The 14,209-nt window shown below is 49.0% G+C and overlaps 1 protein-coding gene across 5 annotated transcripts in view; it reads left to right on the top strand.

The window, feature by feature from the left end:
* Positions 1 to 5,752: 5,752 nt before the first annotated feature.
* Positions 5,753 to 14,209, top strand: part of GRM8 (glutamate metabotropic receptor 8) — a 768,517-nt gene continuing 760,060 nt past the window's right edge. For 3 of the 5 annotated variants that reach the window (XM_047695830.1, XM_047695831.1, XM_047695836.1), the window contains exon 1: positions 6,572 to 7,003. The gene's annotated coding sequence lies outside the window, so the exon portion shown is untranslated. Of the gene's footprint in view, positions 6,134 to 6,571; positions 7,004 to 7,369; positions 7,674 to 14,209 lie in introns of those variants that run through there. The other 2 variants (XM_047695832.1, XM_047695833.1) reach the window with 2 other exon arrangements.

The following is a 14,209-nucleotide window of genomic DNA, read 5'->3' as shown; positions in this document are numbered from 1 at the left end:
CATTATTGAGTTCATGCTCATCTGCATACTTTTGTCTGGTTATTACTTCCTAGTCAGTTGATGATAAGTAGCAAAACAAGCCAAACTATCCTATCCCTGGAATTCTCATGAAACTAATGCTCATTTCCGACCTCAACTTATCACAAGAAGTCTCTTACAAATTTAAAGCATATGAAATGTAATATAAGCTGTTTCTTGGACAATAGCAATTAGTAGCTAGTATTTATGTTCTGTTTGCCACACATTGTTTTAAGTGTTGTTCTTATAAGAACACAGGTTTCTGAGAGTCAGATTAAAAATTTCATGAATAATTAGAGTAAGGTTTAGATAGTTTTTAAACCTACCAAACTGAAATGTAAGACTCAAAGTCACATTAGGGATTGAGTTACATCTAGCAATTTTTACAAAGTGATTTAAAAATATGATATCCATTAAGCTTTCTCTAGTGTCATCTTTTAGCCTTGGAGGGAGCTAAGGTGGGTGCCTGATGGATGGTGGTCGAGGACTGGGAGGTAGAGGTGGCGCAGGTGGTGAGATGGAGGAGAAAGAGGAAGTGGGGTGTTGCTGGGGCTGGTGGCAGCCACAGTGGTGGTGGTGGTATTTCTCTTAATTCTTTCCAAGGTTAATAGTCCAGGAACTCATGATTTTTTACTATCTGTGCTAGGACCCAAGTGAAGTCACTACTATACCATATGAGAAAACAGTCCCGCTTGATAGAGGTGTAATAAGAGAAAAAAAATGCATTAATATAAACCACCAACAGCTAAATTGTGCGGGTCTTGTTAGGATGTTCTAGAAGTCTGGGAAAGTTTTTGAGGAAAAATAGGACTGATCTGGTCTGAGAAGGGTGGGTGGAGAAGAAATAATGAAGGTGTTTCAGTGCTGGGAAATACAGATACCTTTCCCCAGCTAGTTCAAAAGAATATTTTTTTGATACTTGAAGGAGGTCCTTTAAGAGGAAGTGAGATGCAATTCTCTCTTGAGTAGCAGTCCGCTCAGCTTGACAATGTGTCTGGTAAGAGAGAGGGAGGAGGCAGACACTGCAATGCTGCTATCTTTTCCTTCTCTCAGGCCAGGCTATGCCAGAGGTAGGGAGGATGGGGCTTGGGAGACATACGTGGCCCTATGTCTCTGAGCGCACAAGCGTTGCTGAGAAAGGGCAAGTAGCTGCACTGAAGTAGTTCTTAGAGAAACAGGGATATTTCTCTCTTGTGTCTCCTAGATTAGTGAGGACCCACTACCATGTCCACTTGTTGGCTCGCAATCTTGGCAGTTCCCTGGGTAAAATCTGAAACCAGTCGCTGAATGCAGAGGGCAAGGAGACCTAAGAAAGAGGCAGACCGCCCCAGATTGGTAGGTGGCAGGTATAACAAGCAAGGGGACTTATGAAGATTGTCTTGGGTGACTATAAGGTAAGTAGATCTCTGTGCCCGCCCACCAGAATCTTAACAGTTTGTATAGCAGCTTTAATGGGGTTCAGTCAGGTATCCAGTCCAGATGGTCTCAACAACACATTACTCTCTCAAGGCTACGTCCTTGCAACAGCTGCTAGCATGGGAACAGTAGGCAAAATGCGCATTCCAAGGACAGGAGAAAGGGTAGGGAGCTGCTGATTGCCTGGGTCTAGCTCACAGGTCAACAGCAGTTGGGTCCTCTCTATAACCTCCTCCAATGCCACTTTACTGGAAAAACGGCGAAGTTCTATAACAAATGAATCCTTAAAATTCAGTGACTCAATATGGTAAAAGTTTCTCACTCACCTAACAATTCTGCATGGTTGTTTCTGGTCGTCAGGCAGCATTCCTCAACTTGGCAATTTGAGGACCCAGGTGCCCTTCCACCTTGAACTGCCATTCCTAGGACCCTGAAAGTCTCTATCTCCACCTGGAAGAAGGGGAAAGAGAGGAGGGTGGAAGCATCAGCTTCTCGATTTCCTCAGCCTAGAAGTGGCACACGTTGCTTCTGTTCATTCTACAGCAACTAGATAATTGACCCCAGCTAGAGGCAGAAGAGGTTGGGGAAATGCAGTGTGTGTGTGTGTGTGTGTGTGTGTGTGTGTGTGTACACGTTGTGTGTGTGTTAGCAGCCCCTTTCCAGTGACAACTCTACATTATTGATAGGGGAGTGGAACAGATGGCTGTCTTTTCCATACCCACATACAGGTAAAAAATTGAGGTGCAGAAATGTTAAAAGAGCAAAAGAATATGATTTATCTATCAATGGCAGAGTTAGGAATGAAACTCAGCCTCTTTTCTTAGAAAACACTGGATGGAACCTCCTCAGTTTAAAAAACGTTGTAAAAGAGAGAACAGGGATCTAGACAGCTTGGGCATCCCCTCCCCAGGCTCCTAATTTCTAAGGTTTGTCTCCTTAGGCTTTGCAAGTAACTTTTTATGTATTTAAACATGCTGCCTGCTGGTTGCCTATGAGGAAGAGTGATTTCCTGAAAGCAGTGGATTTCAAAATTTTAGTGAACATCATCAGAATCACCTGGAATGTTTGCAAAACATACAGGACCCCAGGCCTTATCTCAGTGAGTCTGATTCAAACAGCTCTGGATCCGGCCCAGGAATCTGTGCTTCTGTCTGGCTCCCTGGTGAGTCTGAGGCAGGTGGCCTCAGGACCACATGTGGAGAGACATTGCCTTGATCCATGTAAGTGCCGTGCAGTTTTCCTAAAAGCAGCTGTTGCAGATGTTGTCACCGGCTATCTTTTCTCAGACTTCTCGATTACACCCTGCCTGCCTACTAACTGCCAGCACCTGCATTTCTTTGCCAGAGGGCTTTACCTGGCCTCTGGAGGCGGGCTGCCACCCAGGTAGTTGGCTGAAATTGCCTGAAATTCACACCATCTGTGAGCAGTTCTTACTAACAACTGATAGGAGTGGGTATATGTCTCCCTCACCCCTGGGTTGGGGCAACTCTGGTTTGTGATCTACCCTGGCTTCCAGGGTTCTCCACTGGTATTAAGCTCCATGGGCCCACAGTGGCAAGTGGCTTGATAATTAATGTACCCTTTACTGGCTCACTTCCCCACCTGACTACTGGGACTTCCCTCAACCTTTTGATAAACTACTTGCCCCTGGATCCTTGTCTCAGCTTGTGCTCCTGGGGGAACCCCAGTGAAGCCAGTTAGGGATTCATATGCACTGTGCCATTCTTATCCTTTCAGGAAATCCCTCCCATGACTTCTACACACAGGTGTGAGCTGTGAGGCTGAGGGGCGCATCACTGTCACGAACCTCATTGGCCCAGTCAGTCCCACGTGTCTGATCTTGCTTCCAGGAGCCAGTGTTTTAATAAACTGAGCAAAACCAACAGCATACACACCACTTGCAGATGGTTTAGCAAGAAAAATATTGTCTTAGTTTCCAAAAGAAACAAATCCCATTCCCACTTTTCCCTGTCAGTTTTGCTCCATGTGGGAGTTTCACGCTGTCAATATTCCTCCTGGGTGAGTAGCCTGCAAAGGTTCCGAGTCTTAACGATTACCCCAAAGCAGGAATTGTGGCATAAATCTCCATGTGTGGAATACATATCACAGCTTGAGTTAAATGGACCCCAAACATATGGCATTGTTTTTTGCATTTTCTAACACATGGGCAGTTTCTCACATTTTAAATCAACTGAAAATGAGAAGATTATAGGCAAATCTTCCTGGAGGATTAACAACCAGGAAATATATTTGGTTTGCATAAATATTTGGGGTGGGATAGCTGATGGGGTTTGACACCTTCTGAAGATACATTTCATATGGCAGTGTGATAGCCCAAGGAGAGACCAGGTGGATGACTCTGGAATTACCTGCTGTCTGGACTGCCTGGGCTTTAGACATTCTCCTCCGACACAGGCTGTGGCAGAGGGCAAGCAGAGGCATGGGGTTTCAGCTTGATGAATAGGGGTTGGACAGTCTAATGCCTCTTTTATGTGAGTATAACTGACAGGGACCGATGACTCGTGGAGATGGTCTCTCTTCCTGTGCCCTGATGTTGCCATCCGTCTGGGTGGATTATAACCTGTGTATGAGTTTATGTCACTTGCTCTGGGGCTCCAGATAAACTCACTGAAAACACTCCAGAATACATATAATGGATCTATTCCCTATAGACTGGATTCCATGTAGGACTGGGATGATGGTCCCATTCTGAGTTTCAACAATTAAAGGTGATGCAAAACCACACAGGAGAATTAAACTTTCCCCAGGGGAAGATCAGTTCTGCTCATCTCTCAGAGGGCTGCACCAAAAGAGGCAGCAATGTGCCTGCAGGACACCAGTTCTCTGCAGGTGACAATCAATAGGGAAAGGAGAAAAGCAGGCTCATTAGGCACTTCTCCCCTGAGCAGCTCACTTAGCCTTGTCAGGCCTCCAAAGGCCACCACCAGCTATGCTGTCCTCATTTCTGAAATGGGCCCACCAGAATGCCAGGGTGCTGCCCTCCCTGCTTGTCCTGGAGCAACCATCTACTTACTGGGCCCACCGCTTGCCTCTAGCAGACCCTGGAGACCATTGTATGGTCAGCAACCCCCGGGGGGGTTCAGAATATTTTCAGACTTCCTGTGCCTGCCCCCTCCTTCACGTCTCCACTCTCCAAATGTATTAATGCATACATAGTAAAGGGTTTAGTAAGAGACTCAGCCCTGTGACCTGTGATAACTGCTAAGACCTACATCACTGGTCTGCAGTTTGGGGTGGGTGGTGGGCTGTCTACTACAGAAATCAGGCTGCTGAGTGAGAAATCACCCTTCTGAGAGAGAAGAAGGGAGTCCTGCCAGTTGGTAAGAAAGTCTCCCAAACTTCCTGCAGACACGTCACTGATGAGTCCACCCAACCCCTAATCTAATCTCTGTATCAGGAGTTCTTCTAGCACCTTCTCTGCTCCAGGCTGGGCTGCCTGCTGGTCATTGCCTTCAAGGCTGTGCTATACATTCATAGTGGATTGAGGCTCCCTGCAGAGGAACCCGAGGACAAGGAACGCAGCCTATTTTATTTCTCCAAAGCCTCCTTCTTCCCTCCAGGTGGCTGCGATCACAAAATGATCCCACAATCAAGCCCCCTCATGTGAAGATGGGAGAGCGAAAAGGAATGGGAAGAGAAGGGAGTGAAAGGGGAAGAGGTCTCCCGAGCTGGAAACCTGTAGATTCTTCTAAGGGACAAAGAGGGTGGTTTTACGAAACAGCTGTCTCCTCCGTGGAAACGTCACACACCGATGCCAGTTTTGGGAAAAGCAACAACCCCCTGGAGAAGTGTGTGCAGGGTTTGGAAGCCAGGCAGCTCTGCTTTCTGGCTCTAGCACTTTGCAGCTGTGTCTCTAAGCCTCGGCTCCCTTCTTCATCCCTCTTAATTTATTACTTCCATCCCCTCGCAGAGCTGGTGTGAGAATTAAAGAAGCCTGAACAGGATAAGTAACACAGGATCATGCAAGAGACCTGTCAGCGTAGGAAGTTGAAATTCCTTGCGGAGATGCCGAATGGAGGAGGAGGAGCTGCCTCGCGCGGGGGTCTGTCCTCCCAGTCTCCGTCCCCGCTATCTCCCACCGCCCGTCGCCCTGTCCCGCGGCGTTCCCACGCCGCCCGCTGGGCGGCGGGGAGTGGCGGCCGCCGGCTCTCCGGCTCCCCGGCTCCCCCGGCGGCCTGGGGTGTGGGCTGCAGTGGCGCGCGGCCGCCTCTAGATGGAACTTTCTCACCAACACAAGGCGGCGCCGGCCGCCGCTCCCCCAGCGCGGGGCGGCCCGGGGCTCCCTCGCGCGCGCGCGCCGGCAGGTGCGCGGTGCCCCGGCGATAAGTGCGGGGAGGGCCGCTGGACTGCGCACGCAGAGCCCGCGGGTTTCCTACGGCTGGAGGCGAAGGGAATCCCGAGGTTCCCCCTCAGACGCCGAGGAGCCGCGCGGCGCGGGTCCTCAGGAGTTTCCCGCCCCGCATCGGCCGCTGCTAGAATCGGCTCCATACCACGACGGTCCCCGTGACCGCCCGCGCCCCCTCCTGCGCAGTGCCCGTAGCGGGACTGTCCTATGTCCATGCTCGAGCTCCGGGGGCTCGGTAGAAGGCGCCCCCCGAGACCCTCGGGAGCGAGGGTGGGGGAGACAATCGCCGGAGCCGCGAGCAGGACAAATGGCCGAACAGCTGCGCCGCGTGAGGTAAACTTTGCAGGGGAACCGCGCGGCTGGCGGGCTTTACTTTGCGCACCCCCGAAGAGAAAGCGTGTGGCGACACTTGCCCTCGACCATGTATTCTTCACGGTGACCCTCTCCGGAGCTGTGCTCCTGAAGGAGGAGCCCAGGCTCACGGTCCCGACTGCCGGCTCCGCGTGGCCGTCGTGCGGCGCCTTCCCGCGCGGGTTCGGGCTCGCGGCGGAGTCGGAGCTGCTCAGCTCCCTCACAGCCATATTCTTCCTTCCCTCCGCTCGCACTTCTCCCTACCTCCCCGCCACTCCCCACCCCGCACCGAGTCTTTGGGTCCTCCCTTTTCTGTTGGGGGCGGGGCGGGTGCGGGGAGGGTGCCTTTTTTTTTTTTTTTTTTTAAATCAGAACTATTGGCATTTCTGGTCCCGGCGTCGCTGCGGGCTCAAGTGATGTAGCGCGGAGGGGAATCCGTCAGCCGAGCGTCCCTCTCTCTGCCCGCGCCAGGTTGGCTCAGTGGCACCGAAATCCAGGGGCTCCCGCCCCTCGGGGTTCCTCCTCCTGCTTCCCGAGGAGACTGGTTGGCGCGAAGCGATTGGCGATCCCGGACGCGATCCCGGCCTTGGCTCCCCGCGCCGCGCCGGGTGAATGGCCGCGGGCGGAGGATCGGGAGGCGCCGGGCGCAGACCAATCGCCGCCGCCGGTGGGAGTATTTGTTATTCACATGGAAGACTCTTGGCGCCGGCCGGGCCAGCTCAGCCCCCTCAGCCCAGAGACCAGCCACAAGTGCGGCCGCGGTGCGTGCCTCGCGCGGCGGCGGCGGCGCCGCTGACATGGAGCTGCGGGCCCCCCGCGGGCTTCCACACCGCGCCCTCTGCGGGGAGCAGGGTAAGACGCGCCGAGCAGCCGAAAGAGGAAAAGAGGAGCAAGTGCCGAACCACGGGGAAAAACGCCCCCCCCCCCCCGCCCCCGAATTTCCCCCAAAGGTTGTGCTTGCGGAAAAAGGAGAATTCCCCCTATTTTATTTTCCTTTCCGTTTTCTTCTTTAAAACCGTTCAGGACAGCCAGGTGCACCGTTTCTTCTCCGATCACTTTTGTGATTTGTTTTTCCTGGGCACAAGTAAATGGCCTTGCACACCAGAGTTTGGGAGAGAACTGGCGGGCGGAGGTGACGGGAACGGGGGGCGAGGGAGAGTGGGCACCAGGGGGCGAGGGGCTGGCCGGGCATTGGAGCTTGATTGGGTATCTGTTGATTTTACGTTGCAAAGAACAAGGCAGCCACCCCTCTTGTCTTCCCATGATTACATTCCAGTGAAGAGGTTCAGAAAAGAGGAAGGCTTAGCTTGGAACTCCCAAGGCTTGGAGATGTGATCCCCCAAAAGTTTAGTCGGCGAATGAGAGACTGAAGGGTGTCGGGAAGGGGGCAGGAGCGCCTAGGGTGCTCTGATGGGGCGTGCGGCGGCAGGATTTTAAAGCGCTCTCCCTTGGATTGCCTGCCCTGGGTGACCTCCTGGACCTGCCCTCGCGGAATCTGGACTTGCCCCGCCGAGATGACGAGGTACCTCCGTTCTGCAAATCTAACGGGAGGGATTTCCGAAGTTAGAGGCTTCCGGGAGGAGTTGGGGTAACCCCCGCCTTCTTCAGAGCAGGGCTGGATGAATATCTAACCAGAATCCAGGGAAGACCGGAGTCGCGGGAGAAGCCTGCTGATTTGGGGGTTCTCGAGAACCCCTCCATCCCTGCACCTCTGCCCTGAGTTTGGTATTTTACGAGTTAGCCAGGCGGGGTTGGGATTCCAGCCCCCCCCCCCCCCACCTTTGTGGCTTTTGGGAAAACACTGGAGTTCCTGTCCTGTTGGGGGTAGGGGAGAGGAGGAATGGTCTCAGGGATTTTGAGTTTAAAGAGCAAAGGCTGATGCGCCCAACAGCTCCTCGGAAGCACCTGAGGCCAGAGTGGCCCCAGTTTCAGGCCGACAGGCGCGGGCGTGGGCGCGCGGGGTCCCGCCGCGCTCAGAGGCTGGATCCCGGGGCGTGCGGGGGGACTGGGGCGGCGCTGGAATACCCCAGCGGCGCGGGAAAGGCAAGAGAAACCAGGTACTTCTAAGGCCCTGGGCTCTATCCAGAGCCCGGGTTCAACAGCCAAAGGAACCGTGAAGGAAAAGGAAGATGCAGCGGGGAAGAGGGGAGCGGGGGCGGGGTGAGCGGCTGCTGGCTGAGATAGAGGTAGAGATAGAGACAGAGGTAGAGAACCCTGTGTGTGAGCCACGCGGATAGCGAGCCCATCTGCTCTGCCAAGCAGCTCGGAGATCCCTTGAGGTTTCATACAGTTGGTGAAAATATAACCGAATCACCGAAAACCCAAAAACAAAACCCAAAGCAAACAAAAAACCCGTCTGTCTGACATCCTCCCTTGGTGCAAATGAAATGCAGAGGGGTGTGCAAGTCGCCCAACGGCTCAAGACGGCACCCCCACGCTTCCCTGAAGAATTGTTTCCCTCGTGGTCCAAATTGCAGGGCCTGGGGCCAGAGAGGGTCTGTGCTTCCAGGATGGTGGGGGTGAAAATAGACCCACCCGCCAGCCGCAGTCACCCAAGCCCCTCAGTCCCCGAAGCTAGTCCTGCTGGGGAAGGGAATGCCCTATTTGCCATTTGAGGGTGATCCTTTCCTACAGACCTGATGACATGGGAGTCTCTCAAACACCCAGGGATAGGCTACCATCTCGGCTACTACCGCGATTGAGTACAAATCCTGCCAACTGACAGAACTGGAAAACAGGGCTGGTGGTGGAGATATTGACAAGAAATATGAAGAGTAGAAATGCATTCTGGTAATAGCTTATATTTTGCTTGAAAGAAAAAAACAAGGAGGGAAAGAGCCACCAGCAGGTAGATCTTGGATAAACAGCTTATTGTACTTGACTGTAATTTCCATTTTCCGTTATGAAATTGTTTGTCAATAATTGCAAATGGCTACAGAAACCACTTTAGTTTACCTTGGTCACTTGCTTATGAATAATGTCTTGAAAAATCTCTGTAGGAGACAGAATCAGCTGTGTGAAATTCATTGCCCAGTTCTTGAAAATATGTGGCTTGATAATTTGGAAGAGAAAAGCCTTATCCATTGGGGAAAATGAGTAAGGTTTTTAAATGCAATTTTCCCATTTTGGAGTCAACTCTAGGTTGCATCATACCTGAGATAAAGACAGCCTTCTTGCTTTTAAATCCTGGATATGGAGAGCAATAGCTCAGGAGAGGCTCTCCAGGAGAGGATTTACCCAGAATAAAGAAAAAGATGCTGAGAACACAGCTCTATATGGTTATTTAGGTTCAGTTTGTTCTATTTGGTTTGTGCTGGCTAGTTCTGTCCTACCTAATTTGCTCTCTTTGCAAGTTATGAATATTTGGATAATTCTAAAAAACATCTAAACACAAAAGGAATAGATAAAAGGAAGAGTTGAGTTTCTGTAAGTGTGACAAAGTTAGAAGTCTGGAGAGATGTGCTCTTTTCAAACTTAGCTGAGGAGGTTGGAGCTGCTAAGGGGCTGGTTTAATTGGTGTTTATGCAGCAGACAATAGGCTGACATTCACGACAGCAACATTGTGTGCCAATCTTTGTGTAAGAGTGTTCCATTGTCTTTAGGCATGAGGCACAGTACACTGCACACACAGATGCCAGCTCATGGTAGCAATGATGTTTTTCATTCTAAGTCTCTTTCCTACTGTCTTCTTCCTATGGTTAGAATGCCCCACACAAAGAGGACCTTGCCTTTACTTGGGAGAGTGGAGTTGTTCTGTTTCAGTGTCTTAGAAGGAAGATGCTGCACGGTTTTATGTTTTAATTGGATCCATAGCAAAGACCTGGCCACATCTCCATGCCTGTAGAATAGGCTGGCTTTTGAAGGTTCAGGAAACTATTGCTGTTCTCTTGGTAGAACCTGATTGGACATCACCAGACTCACACATGTGGTTTTCTTGCAAAGGACAGTTATTCCATGTTGTTCCAGGAGAGGATGTGAACAGGCTCAGTCAGCTGAATCACATTGTTTTTATCACAAGAATGGGTTTTCTGTATGCTAGGAATTTAGATTTGATTTCCATTTTCTTTCCTTTCATCTGTCTCTCAGTCCCTCCCACTCTCCCTCCCTCCCTCCCTTCTGTCCTCCTTCCTACCTCTCTCTCTTTCTATCTTCCTTCTATCTCTTTCCCTCCCTCCTCCCTCCCCCCTCCCTCCCTCATTCCTTTCTTGGCTCAGAAAGATGTTTTCTTTGCTTTGCTTTTCATTTCTACTTGGTGCTTTGACAAGTTGTGATGAACTCATTCACTGACTAAGGACTTTGAGCATGATGTATTATACTAGGACCTGCCTTCTGAGTGGTAGGCATTGCTGTTGGAGTGATTAGAAGGACACTGCTGAGAGGCTACTGATTCATGATAACTCCTGGCTTTGACTTGTTACATTACTAGTTTTAACCACTATTAGAGACATTTCTTTGGTAAAGAAATTATGGATCTCTTGGAAATTGTCTTATAAATGCAGATGTTCCAGGTGGGGGATGATGCTAATGCATCTTTAAGTTTTGGTACTTGTTAATGAATTACCTCAGTCCCTAGGGAGGGCCAAGATAATGGGAGAATCAGGTCTTAAGAGTGTGACTTATAGGACACATCAGCACTGAGGGAGGGAAGAGATACAGGTCTGGGGGAGGAAGGTGCTGGTGAGCACAAGTGGGAAGATACAGGAGAGCCCAAGAAGAACATGGGGAGATTATTGAGCTTGTGTGTTGCCAATTTTATACTTTTCCAGGCAAGATTATGTCTAAAGATAGAAATCTATTGGCTATTTGTTGGCTGACTTTTCCAATGATAATAACCCTTTGTGGTAGAAGCTCTGTGTTATATATTGTATACAACTTAGGAAAGTTTCCTACTGTCCTCTTTTCATTGCAGAAGAATATCTTGTCACCTCTTCCTTCAGAATAGCCGTTTGGATGCTCCAAGTGTCCAGGTCAGATGCTGCACTTGCGCTGACTTCCTCTGGAGTCCTTCTTTCCCATTTTCCTCCAGTCGCCTTTGATTCCTTAGACACATGACTTGTTAGGGTCTGGCCGGCTTGGAGTGTGATGGTAAAGTGTTTTTTTCAAGTCTTCTAAGCACAAAACACTAGTAAAATCTTTGAATTCCAGGACTAATTGTTAAACTAAGGGATAATTGTTAAACTAATGTATCCCTGTACATTCTTAAGCACTTGGCAATTTATAGAATACTTTTACATACATTATTATATCATTTGACTTCACAGTCTTGGGAGGTGACAGAAACCATTCCTCAGTTTAGAAACAGAGAAACTAGTTCCAGGTGAAGTGACTTCCCAATGCCACATAGCAAATACTGGGTGGTGGGGGGAGGAGTGAGATTAGAATCAGGGACTTCTTGAGCCCCAGCGTACCACACTCATGTGCACATTGTCTGTCACGGTCTCCTGAACCTAAGGGGCGTGGAGTGAGGGAAAGAACATAGCAGTAGTCCTGCATTTGAGTTCTGGCCCAAGATTTTGGACACATTCATATGATCTTTCTGTTTTTAGTTTCCTCATCTCACAAATGGGGACCGTGATACCTATTTTACAGGTGTGTTTTGTGGAGGAAATGAGATCATGTGTGTGAGGCTCCAGGTACACTGCGGGCATTCAGTAAATGTTGGTTTCACTCCCTTTCCATCTTCTTATATGATACATACAGACTGTAAGAGTGGCTTCTCATTACTTTAACTGTGGTCTTTTTATGCAATAGCTATGTTTTTTTAAAAGATTTTATTTATTTATTTGACAGACAGATCACAAGTAGGCAGAGAGGCAGGAGAGAGAGAGGAGGAAGCAGGCTCCCCGCTGAGCAGAGACCCCGATGTGGGGCTCGATCCCAGGACCCTGAGATCATGACCCGAGCCGAAGGCAGAGGCTTTAACCCACTGAGCCACCCAGGCGCCCCTGCAATAGCTACGTTATTGGGAAAAAAGCTGCACAAATTGAATTCTACTAAATCAGATTGCATTTTAAATGCATGGGGGATTTAGCTATTTAAAGGAAACCTGTGGTGAATTCTTTTGTAATGCAAATAATCACTGTCTAATTTATCTGTTTAGTAAGTTGAGCTTCTCATGTATCAGATTTTCTTAATATGGGGTTTGCTTGTACAGAAGAGTTTTCACAACCCTCTTACTGATGGGAAAAAGTCACTCAGCTTGCAAACAGAGTCAGTTATTGTGTTGAGCTGGCAAAGTCTTGCTCTGGTGTTTGAGCATAATCTGATTCCCTTATTATTAAATAATAGAATCTCAGAATGGGAAGCTGGAAGATACCTTAGAGATCATATGGTCCATCTCCCTCATTTCACAGATGAGGAAATGGAAGCACACAGAGGTGAAGTGGCATGTTTAGGTCACCAGCCAGTGACTGTCAAGCAAAGATCCAATTTCAGTGTTGTCAGGGGAGGGCTCTGTCTGGAGCCCATCCTCACTCTGGGACACACCCTTCCCCGAGGTTTCAGGGCCATGCACACATGTTATAGCATAGGAGATCATAGACAAATGTGATCCGTTTCCCAAAACAACCGAAAAGAGCTGCAAATATGGGCAGTTGCAGGTGAAACTGCTAGATTTGCAATTCTGAGTTGATGACAATATTCAGCTTAACCTTTTTGTTAAAGAGCTGAATGGAAGCCAGCCTAGGGATGCTGTTTGGCCTTTTTATGAAGGAAAAAAAAAATCACAGTTCTTGGCTAATTAGATTCCTCAGTGAGGATTTTACCATATCATGTCTTAAAAGCACTTGCCAAGTGTTGGAGGAAGACCTGCTAACAAACCTGAAGGGCCCTATGTGGGATGCCGGGTTTGTTCTCATTGACATCAGGCTGGCCGGGAAACCTGGTTTGTAGCAGGAGTTTGGACAAACTGTATCTGGTATCCTCAGCCCTTCGAGGGATTTGGAAATTACCCTGCTCTAGAAAATGCCCCCAGATTGTCTTCTCCTAACTTCTCCATTATTTTTCTTCAAGAGCTAACCATTGAAGATCTACTTATTTCTGAAAGATTTCAGTGGAGGGGAAGGGCCTTCGTACTCACGTGTCAGCCAGTCTCAGCAAGTCTCAGCACTGAGGGCTTTCTGAAGGACAGGACCCACCTTGGGGGCCTGGGGATTTTGACAGCGGTGCCATTTACTAGCTCAGGGCTTTGGGCCATACTCAATCTTTCTGGGCCTTCTTCTCTCATTTCTGTAAGAGCTAATGATGGGTGTATGAAAATTCATGAGCTACTGTGTTACGTACTTGGGTCTTTGGTACAGAGAAAGTATGTAGAAAACAAAGAGAAACAGAATTCCGGGCCCTGGCCCTTGAGGAGCTGTCCTTACTACTGGCCTTTCAGGAAACAAGAGCCCTCTTAGGAGGTCCCAGACTCAAGTTCCAGCCAGAGGCCTCCTCCCTGGGCCAGCAGGGACATTTGGTGAAGTGGCTAATGATGTATGATGTTACTTGTACCTAACCCTGGCCAGGAGGGAGAGAACCTGTAGGGCTTCTAGGGTTAATGGTTAGGCCTCCTCACAGGTCGTGAAGCCCTTGCTGTGGACTGAGAAATAGTGTAAGGCGTCTGCTCTCCTTGGAGGCTGATTTCAAGATTGCAGACATCACACCTCCTTGAAGAAGTCCATTAGCAGGGTGAGGTTTGCACCCATTCCCAGAGAAGGGTCCATTTGAGAGAAAGACTGTTTTATTCTAAGCCAAGCACAGGACACGAAGGAGAGCTATTTAGTTCAGTTGTATGAAAAGGTCATTATTTCTTTAAAACTCATTGACTCTAAGAAGGATGAGTTTAGATTAAAGTTTATAAGAATTGCATAAGAGTAAGATTAGGCAATGTAAGATTATACAATGAAACTGAATTTATGTGGTTTTCTACAAACTTTGAAATTTATTTGTCCTTAAGATTTATTTTATTTTTTTAAAGATTTTATTTATTTGATATACAGAGATCACAAGTAGGCAGAGAGACAGTCAGAGAGAGAGGCAGAAGGCTCCCTGCTGAGCGGAGAGCCCAATGTGGGGCTC

This window comes from Lutra lutra, chromosome 11 (genome assembly GCF_902655055.1).
Source record: "Lutra lutra chromosome 11, mLutLut1.2, whole genome shotgun sequence".
Lineage (NCBI taxonomy): Eukaryota > Metazoa > Chordata > Mammalia > Carnivora > Mustelidae > Lutra > Lutra lutra.
This window is presented reverse-complemented; position numbering and strand designations above follow the sequence as displayed.